The sequence below is a fragment of the Coccinella septempunctata genome, chromosome 3 (genome assembly GCF_907165205.1).
Source record: "Coccinella septempunctata chromosome 3, icCocSept1.1, whole genome shotgun sequence".
NCBI classification, from domain to species: domain Eukaryota; kingdom Metazoa; phylum Arthropoda; class Insecta; order Coleoptera; family Coccinellidae; genus Coccinella; species Coccinella septempunctata.
The window spans coordinates 8300072-8309793 of NC_058191.1; the positions used below are offsets into that span (position 1 = coordinate 8300072).

Genomic DNA, 9722 nt, shown 5'->3' on the forward strand with positions numbered 1-9722 from the left:
TCTAGAGGTCTAGATGTTTCACCTGTATTAGTTTCACCACAAATACAGGAAATGTTGTAAAAACAATTTTTTGATTTTGTTTCTCATTCAATGGTTTCGTTTTTGTTAGTAGGTATAGATCTCAAATCAGTTTGTGTTTTAAAAACAGTTCTTATGTTGTATTTGGAATCAATTCTTCTCATTTCTTCTGAAAGGATGATAAATTTGGTTGTTCCTGATCATCATTATGATTTGGCTAGACAAAATTTAATATGGTTTTTTCTACCTGCTTGGTAATGATTATGCCTAAGAAATTCTTCAATAAAGTCAATTTCATTATATCTAATTTCGGGTCATTCGGGTGTAGAAGAAATAAAATGAGCTCCATCATAAAGTGTTTGATACCTCTTTTGACACTCACTTGGTGATTGAAATGAAAATTTCAATATCTATTAGTGTGTCTCTTTTGATTCCTTTTCGTTTTTGCCATAAAATGAATTGTTGTGGACATACGTGTTTGTTTTTTCTTTGAAACAAGGAATATATGTACAATTAGTTATGTTTGTTAGGGTTTCAATTCTTTTCATGCCTTTTTCTTCAGTATGACCTTCATTATTTTGTCTCCACCTGGCGCCATACTCTGTCGAGACCTATTGCTTGCTTATTTTGGAATCTTTCTGTTATAATCTCTATATGTTTCATTTTGCTGAGTGTTTTTTTTCTCAGATTGCCCTGTAATTGAGAGATTTAGGTATTCAGTTTCTTCTGTAAGCTCGCACAAGTTGATGTGCTTTCCCCATTTTTGTGTTAGAAGCTAGTGTAAAATATTATCGAAGATTTTTTGACCAGGTTTCTTTTCTATTATAAGCTTGAGAAAACATTTCCAATATATCATTATGAACGGAAGGCGACCAAGACCTTTTACAATGACTGATGGTAATCCCTACAAACGAGGCAAGTAAAATGATTTTGGTTGCTTCCACATCCATAAAATTCCCTTGATATCGTTTCTAACGTTCTCCGCCACTGGTTTCGTGGCCATCCAATTAAGGAAACAAAACCGATAATGCCATAAAATCAGTGAAACCGGACGGCGAACTAATATAATCGTCAAGTCGAAAATGTCCGACGTGTCCGAGGGTGTCGTGGACGTCTTCTTCGTAGATACGTGGCGATAACGAGAAGGTCCCGTCGTATTTGACCTAATCGCTGTCCACGACCTGGAAGTAAATCACCCGAGACAAGGCAGACCGATGCACACCGCTCGAAAAGTGGTAGGAACCTGCTGTGGGTCGGTAGAGTTCATTCTGGTGAGGTTAATTTAAATATTTTACTCCAGTTGAATAATAGAAATGTTATATTTCGAACTATAACTCAATGACAGTACCTACCCTCTAGGAGTAATTAGATATTTTAGGATTGGGGCAAGAACAGAAAACGATGACCTCTAGTGCGATCATGTATTTGTCGACGCTTCGCAGATTTTCGTCTGCTTCTTCAGACCTAAATTTGATGTTGTCTTCTGATTACCCATCTGAGTGTCTGTGAACAAATGCGAAATCGACCTCCCTTCCAAGATACAGCCTTTGGAAGGCGATGAAGAGTTGACAGTTTTTAATTTTTTTCACGGGTTCTAAAAAACACTTCAACTACACGTAATATGAAGCACTAAGTAGATGTTACTCATAAAATTTTTTTAGATCTCATTACTTTATTGTTAAGGTTTGAAAATAACCGTTAACCCGATATGATTTTCCTTCAAAAATTGTTTTCGCGCGATAGATTTTTTAAGAAATAAAATTTGTTGACTCCGTTGGTTTTTATATGATGATCCAACAAGTGTTGTTCATCTCCGAAGATGGTCTTAGAGAAACTCAAGAGTCACTCCCCCTCCGACATCATCCCTCCTTTTTGGAGTAGGATGGAACTGGAGAGAGAGCTTGCCTGTGTGCTACAATAGACCGCTTGGTTGCAGTGGCAGGTTTGGTTTATCCGTCCAAAACACCCAGCACTGAGTATCAGTAAAAGTGTTGTTCATCTTTGCAGTTTTCCATCGTACTGATGAGGACCAAAAGTCCGAAATACGTGTCTGCGGTTAATATTTCTCAGAGGGTTATGTCCGTTAAATTTCTTCTATCTGTTTAAAACTGTTCTCTCTGTATCCTACGTTTTAAATAAAATTCTCTTAAGTTTTCCCATTCAATACTGGAGCAAAAAAGTTTCTTGCAAAATTTCGATAGAGTCGATATTTTTCTCGGAATAAATAAAAATATACAAGCAGTTCTGATCACTGTTAGTTCATTCCATTTCGGCCCGGTACTTTCACCTTCGAATAAATTTTATTCAACGAATAATGACGTACCGACATTCGATCTATGACAAATAAACTCTTCTAATTAAGTTTCAATGACAGATTTATTCGATGAATAACACTATCTGAAAGTGAAAAGACTGCATTTTTACTAATCTTACGAATAAGACTTAATAAATGCGAATAAATTTATTTATTCGCACGTGAAAGTACCGGGCCTTAATCGTATAAGTATTCCATGTAATGACTACCTCCCGCTAAAATACATGCATATCAACTCTCTGCCTCATAGACCTTCGATAAACTGCTTATAAGTTGTCATTTATTTCGAGAAGACTATCAACCCTATCGTACAGGAGACTTTTTTCTCTAGCATCGAATGGGAAACCATAAGAGAATAGTATTTTTCGAAAATTTATCCTACGAAAACAATTTTTGAAGGAAAATCATAAGGGGTTGTTATTTTCAATCCCTGTTAATGAAGTCATGAGATCTAAAAAAACTGTGTGAGTAACATCTATTCAGTGCTTCATATTATGCATAGTTTTATGACTCAGTGTTTTTAAGAACCCCAGAAAAAAATTGAAAACTGTCAACTCGCCATCGCCTTCCAAAGGCTGTATCTTGGAAGGGAGGTCGGTTTTAAAAAAAAAATTATAGAAATCATCTCTCAAAGTCCTTCGCATTTGTTTACAGATAGCCTGTAAGGGCAGACAATCTTGTATTGTTTGCAATATTTTATAGGTGATGATCATATACAATATTACGCAAATCTATATATGATCTTACTGAAGGTCATTTTTTTCTGTCTTTGCTTTAATCCAACAATATTAAATTCTCTGATAAATTCTTTTATTTCTTAATAGTTATACAAGAAGATTCGAAAAGAATTTTAGTATTCTTCTGAAGTGTACAAATTTTGAATTGAACTTATATCAAAATTACAGAGTAATAGGACCATATAGCTGTACGAAATAAAAGATGGACCTTATTTTCTATTTATATACCTACATATATATATTTAGGTATGTAGCGCTTGTACGAGGAACCGTTTGACGTAATACGTGGATTGCTTTAAATGCAATTTCAGTTCTTGCCACTGAATTTGGATCATGGATACATGACACCATCTTCGTTCTGGGGATGACGGAGAGGAAAAGGATATGCGTTGGACCGTTGCCTGCAGATTACGCTGGGAGAGTAGCCTTCAATATCTTATGCCAATTCATTTCTTTCCATCTTCAATGTCTACTATAGATACTGAAGATAAGGACATGGAAAAAGGCGACGAAGCAAACATAGCCAAAAATAACGACAAAAAGAATAGATAGCAAATACTAAAAAACTGGAGTAAATGACGATATAGAAAATTGAGGCACACCGTGAAAATGATCAAGAGGAGAGATTACTATGCCATATCAGAGAAAATGATGAAGACAGAAGACACAGAAAGGTCACATCAAAAGCCCCGACCACAAAATTTTTAATTCAACCATAAATAATAAAAGATAACTGAAGTTTCAGTTAAAATCACTCCAAACATCTATATGAAATATATAAAAGAATTAGAAAATGCGGAAACTGATCAATGAAGGATATCCACCGAGATTCAATAAAACTGCACCAATTGAGAAAAGAGCAAAACAAACGAAGAAATCGGAAGAGAAGAAGAAGAAACGAAAGGAAAACGGAGTGGATGTCAAAAGAAGACATTTAAACGAAGAAGAAACAGAACTCGCTTAACAATTCATGGAAATTATACAACTAAAACTAACAGAAAAATTGTCTAGCAGAATAACTGCAGACGTCAGAGGTATATATATACACAAATCAAGCACACAAAAAAACAGGACAATAAACAACATAGAGAAAATAAGATGCTCATAAAAATCTCAAGAATCTGCAATGGAATAAAACAGTGCAGACAATATAACACACCGATGAAAAAAATTAATAAAAGAGGTGCTACAGTCATCCAAAAGTACGATATTATACGAATACTTCATCAAGTGCCACCGACGAAAGCTTAAGCAATATAGGCAGGAAAAGTAAAGTACACAGAAAAGAAGAATAATCACAACAATGACAATGGAAGAAACACATTCTACTAGAGGGGAAATAGAAATATACTCAACATCGCAATAAACCAAAATATAAAAAACAACGATAATGGACTAATAATCGTTGTTATTTTTACGTGTCTTTTTTCAGAACGTTATACTTTTCATTCATAAAAGAAAACGTTCAGATAAAAGTTTATACTATACGTCGCCATCTCCATACATCAATATAATTATGAAGGAAGAAGAAAAGAATTACACATCACTTGAGAATTTAAAAAAAATTCTAGAAAACACAACCGAAAATAATAAACTATGTGATCCATAGAGCCTGAAACAGCAGGTCTTAAACCTGGAAGAAACTATACAGAAGGCACTAAAAGAAACAATGGATGAAGAGAAAAAAGATAAATTACCGGGAAACATAAAAAACTTCGTGGATCTGAAAAACATAAAATAAAAATATTGAATTGATGTGGCTGATACTTGATGAAAATGCGTAATTGAACAAAAAACAAAATGAAATGATTTTCACAAACATGTATTTTTGAACCACGACACTTGCTATCACAATAGTTCAATATCATCTTTACGTATAACTAAAAATACCAGGTTGCCAATAAGCTGTTTTCAGCGTTCTTCAAATATTGAATTGATGTGGCCTATACTTGATGAAAATCCATCATTGAAATAAAAACACACACAAGAACCTACCAGAGCTGTGACAAGCACTAAGTTCCAAATAGTGACAAAAAGTTCTCCTGACTCTCGGGCAATAAAAACCGATTTTTCAAGGCTAAATTTTTCATTTACTAAGCACTTTGTGAAAGTCAATCGATTTTTCGAACACTGAACAATGAAGGAAAACTAATAAGGAGAAGGAATAAAATAAAGCAAACCAAATTTCTATAAAAATTTCGGTATACTTTCTCGTAGTTTCAAAATTTCATAGGAAAATAGTTATTTCATGAATGGAAATACGAATTTCAAAACTATATTTTTGGGTTTGTTTAAATGCTTTTTTATTCATCTCAACCATTGTAAAGTACCTATTAAAAATTTAAAGGAACAGAACAAAATACAGTGCTGATGGAAACTTTTTATTTCAGCAGAAATGTTTTATTTTCTCGATTAAACGATTATTGGACTCTGGATCAACATGTAGAAGAACGTTTCAGGTATTCAATAAAACAAACTGCTTTTAGCATTTGTACAACTTCCCAATCACTTCCACAGTTGACGTTCAATCAAAAGGGCGCACGCCAGATTCACCATTCACCTGATGATGTTGAAAATGCCCTTCTAGATGTTGTGAACGAAAAAACGGACAGCCGTCAAAAAATACGTCATAGATAAAATGACACTCTCTAGATACGTGAATAATATATGTTTTCCCCCAATTTCGTCACAACCCAGATGTTTACAACAAAAGAAGAAGACTCCCTCAAGGAACACTTACTTACGTCGGCAAGTCTCAATAAATTATGGTCTTGCGCCTATCCAGACCAGAAATTTCGTGTATGTCCTTACCAAGGAACATAAAAAAAATTCCTGGAAATTGGACAAAAATTGATGGTAAAATATCCTGACTAAACGAAATCTATAAAAAATATTCTGAAGCTGAATTAGAGCTATTAAAGAAGAATTTATAAGTCTAATAAAAAGACATCAACAAAAAACGTTCGGTTAGCTAAAGGGAAAATATTTTTCAAATAAAACACCAACCCAAATCCACAGGTCCACGCAGAACAAGAGCCAAGAAAATTAAACAAAAGAGGTTTACGAAAGAAAGAATATTTAGACCGGTGTATTTCGAACAATGATGATGTCATTGTTGAAAAATATGACGGAGGGGACGAAGATGTAGCCTGCATGTATATATTGCAATGGTTCTTATTGATTCTCTAGGTCTTACGAATTCTGGATCAGGTGTCAGGTGTCACGAAGAATGTGTCGATGTTAGAAAGGGCACAAAATGTTTATATGTGATATTTACCTACAAGTAATGATAAAGGGGCTTCAGTTTATGTCTCATGCCTCCCAGTGCAATGTTTCAATCCACCCATACGTGGGGAGGCTTGAGACAGTTGAGACAGAGCATATTTTTTTGTTTAACGTTTTGTACAGAATAGGAAGTTTATGTTTTGGGAATTCTCTATTTATTTAGTTAGACGATAAATCAAAGAAAATGATGTTATGAAAGTCCTCTTTCTTCATATGATAGTTTCCAAAATAGAAATTCCAGAGAATGTATCTCCCCTCCCCTATCTCCCTTTATCGTGTTAGATTGAAAATGTTTATTACGTGTATATTGAAAATTATAAAAGAATACGAGTATCTGCAAAAAGTTCCGCACACTCTTTGGAATCGTGTTTGTATGACCGTGTAAAATTCCTTCATTTCCTCCTTTGTTTTGAGCGGTGTGAAACGGACTTCGGATCGGTAGGACCCGGTCGGTTCATCAAGAAGTCTCTCGGTGGCTGCAGGCTCCATCCTTTCGTCCAACTTTGGCCTGAAACGAGAACGGTCAGAAAGACGTTATTTGCCGACCAGCGGAGACAGGGTGAGATTATTTCTAGGACGTAAATCTTTGTCCGAGTATCGACATTTCAATACGGTTATCTGTGGTCGGACTTAACAGCTTCGGATTCTGTAATTATAAATTAGGGTGAAGGATGCCTCTAATTTGCTTTTAAAGTAGAAGTTTCAAAGATCCGGAGCTACGGTCAATCGATTAGGTTTTGGTTATTTTTCATTCATTTCGGTGTGAAAATTGGTGTCCCCCATTCATGGATCATTTGTTTTATCTCTGGTAGAATCTTTTCGCATCGTTTCCTTGTTCTTTCTTACCTTTTTTAACTCCCTGCAACCTTTTTTATACAGGATGCTTAACTTATACTATCAATACACCAGAAGATTCCTCCCATCAAGATCAAATGAAACGTTTATTTTCATGCAATACATATATATTTTTTTCAAACATTAAATGCCTTACCTTTTCTGAGCATATTCAGACCAAATCGCTAATCCCATCAGTCAGTGTGCAACGAATATTGAATTGTTGAAGCCGATACTCGATGAAAATTCATAATAATTGAACCAAAAACAGTACCGGGTGAAGTGGATCAAAAATCGAGGTTTTTCAGGAATAAGATCCAAATTATCAGTGCGAGCGGGCTGGCGTGTATATTATAGATTCTATGATCCTTTTGCTATGGTTTAGCCTATTCACCAAAATTTTTGGCTGCTCGTTTTTTGAAATTTTTAGGTTGGTTTGATCCACTTTACCTCATACTTTGGGGTGAAGCGGATCTCACTTCTAAAATTAATGAATATTCACTTCAACCATACGAAGAGTAAACTGGATCAGATGAAAGGAAACAAAATCTATTTTACCTCCTAAGAGCCACTGGTGCCATGAAATCGGAATGAGAACCAGTGAAAAAACAAAATAATCTTTATTCATTCGGTATGAAACAAAACATGTTTTATTTTTAAACAAAGTATAATAAACAACGAAAATAAATTTCTAACAAACATAAAAATAGTCTTTTGAATGTAGGTAATCAAAAATTGTTTTTCTTTTTGTAAAAACTCTTCATTCATGATAATATTGATTGCAATCTTTCTAAAAAAAAGTAGAGCCCTGTTTGGAGTTGTCATCGCATCACGTAGAAACGGCTGAACCGATTTTATTCATTGTTTTTTGAAACATTGCCCATACTTCGTAGAATGACAGAAAAGTCGAATGGAAGACTGGGAAAATCAAGAAAACTAAATGAAATTTCAATTTCGCTCTAATATTTTTTCATCTCTTATTTTTCTCCAATAAGGGTAGATCGATATTGTTTTATAAAAATATCAATATTGATTTTTCCAAAGAATATCGATGCGATATACTGTTGGATATTGTTCTATATAGATACTATAATAATTATATTGCACAAAACATGTATGGAAATATGCCATCACAATTGTTTTTTCACTTCTCCCAAGAAATATCTGCAGATTGGTCATCTAATCAAATTAGTAGGTACGAATGCGTTCAAAGTACATACATATATGTATATAGGAACCCTACTATATTCCCGACATTGAGAGAACAGAACAAGCAAGTCACTTCTGGTGGTTCTGAGATCTGACTCTAAGAATATTGTGGTTATACTCTACCCTCTTAGTCTTCATAAGTTATTACTAATTAGAAAATTAGATCAGTATCTATAAAAAAATACCCCCACAAAACACCAAATATTCAAAGAAACCCTTTACACACTCGATATCACCCAAGAAATAACAATTTTACTTATACCATAAGTTTTGATAGATTACAAGATTAACAAAATGATGATGATAAATTAAAACACTTATGCAAATAAGTCCTTTCCATTCGCCTTATATTATTCATTTACTCAGCCATGTGTGACCCCCCTATCTTGATAAATATTAATGCGAAGAGGCTTCCAGGTGTGAAAACTACTCTGAGCCGATTTCTTAGATACAGATTTTTTGAAAGACGCGTTTAGTCGTTTTGGACAACTAGAATCATAGTGCCTATGAAATAATAACAAATAGCGGATGATTCTTCAATATTTCAAATCATGTAAGGTGTGATGTATGATTGGTATTGGTGCGAACATATTCAACGCAAATACTTAAAATTAGAAGAATGTCTCCTTTCTTGATCTAATTGGTAAACTTCGGATTTGAAATTGAAATTTGTTATCATTTTTTTCAACTCTGAACCTAATATGAAACTATCCTTGTGTTTGTGATTTGATGATGAAAAGCATTATGTTTCGGATTCAATTATCTAATCCGAAATAATAAAGAAGCAGTTATCTACTTATACGAGGGGGGTCATTTGTGACAGATTGAAATATTCAATTGATCTTATGAGATTATGCATTTTAATAAAGTTTCACATGGTAGTGTACTATTTATTGTATGATAGCTTTCTGCATGTACACATTGCTATTGAATATATTTGTACATTTCTGCATAAAATATATGATACATATACTTGATAACTTATGGATTATTTAATTCAATTTTAATTTTTTAATAATACATACCTATATATTTTTCAGAGTACATTTTTCAGAAGAAAATGGAACACTTACAAGAATTGACTTCAAATTAATCTGTTCGTGATTAAAAACAGAATCTACTCGGACTAGTGGAAAATTTGAACCCGTCACCTTCTGCTCTTTTCATGTACCAAAAGTGTTCCCCTCAAAGTATGTATATGACCATGAAGATCAAGCCATTATTTCTATTATCTTATGAACATTCTTCATGCAATAACATTTCTAGACATGTACTATTAATTTGTTGAATTTAGTGATTTCCTGGGAATTTTATGCATTTCTTGG

At 33.9% G+C, this 9722-nt stretch overlaps 1 long non-coding RNA gene across 1 annotated transcript in view; it reads left to right on the top strand.

Moving 5' to 3' along the window:
• Window positions 1–9515, top strand: part of LOC123309852 — a 27049-nt gene extending 17534 nt beyond the window's left edge. The window contains exon 3 of the long non-coding RNA XR_006537295.1: window positions 9438–9515. This is a non-coding gene — a long non-coding RNA (uncharacterized LOC123309852). The remainder of the gene's footprint in view (window positions 1–9437) is intronic.
• The last annotated feature ends 207 nt before the right edge of the window (window positions 9516–9722 follow it).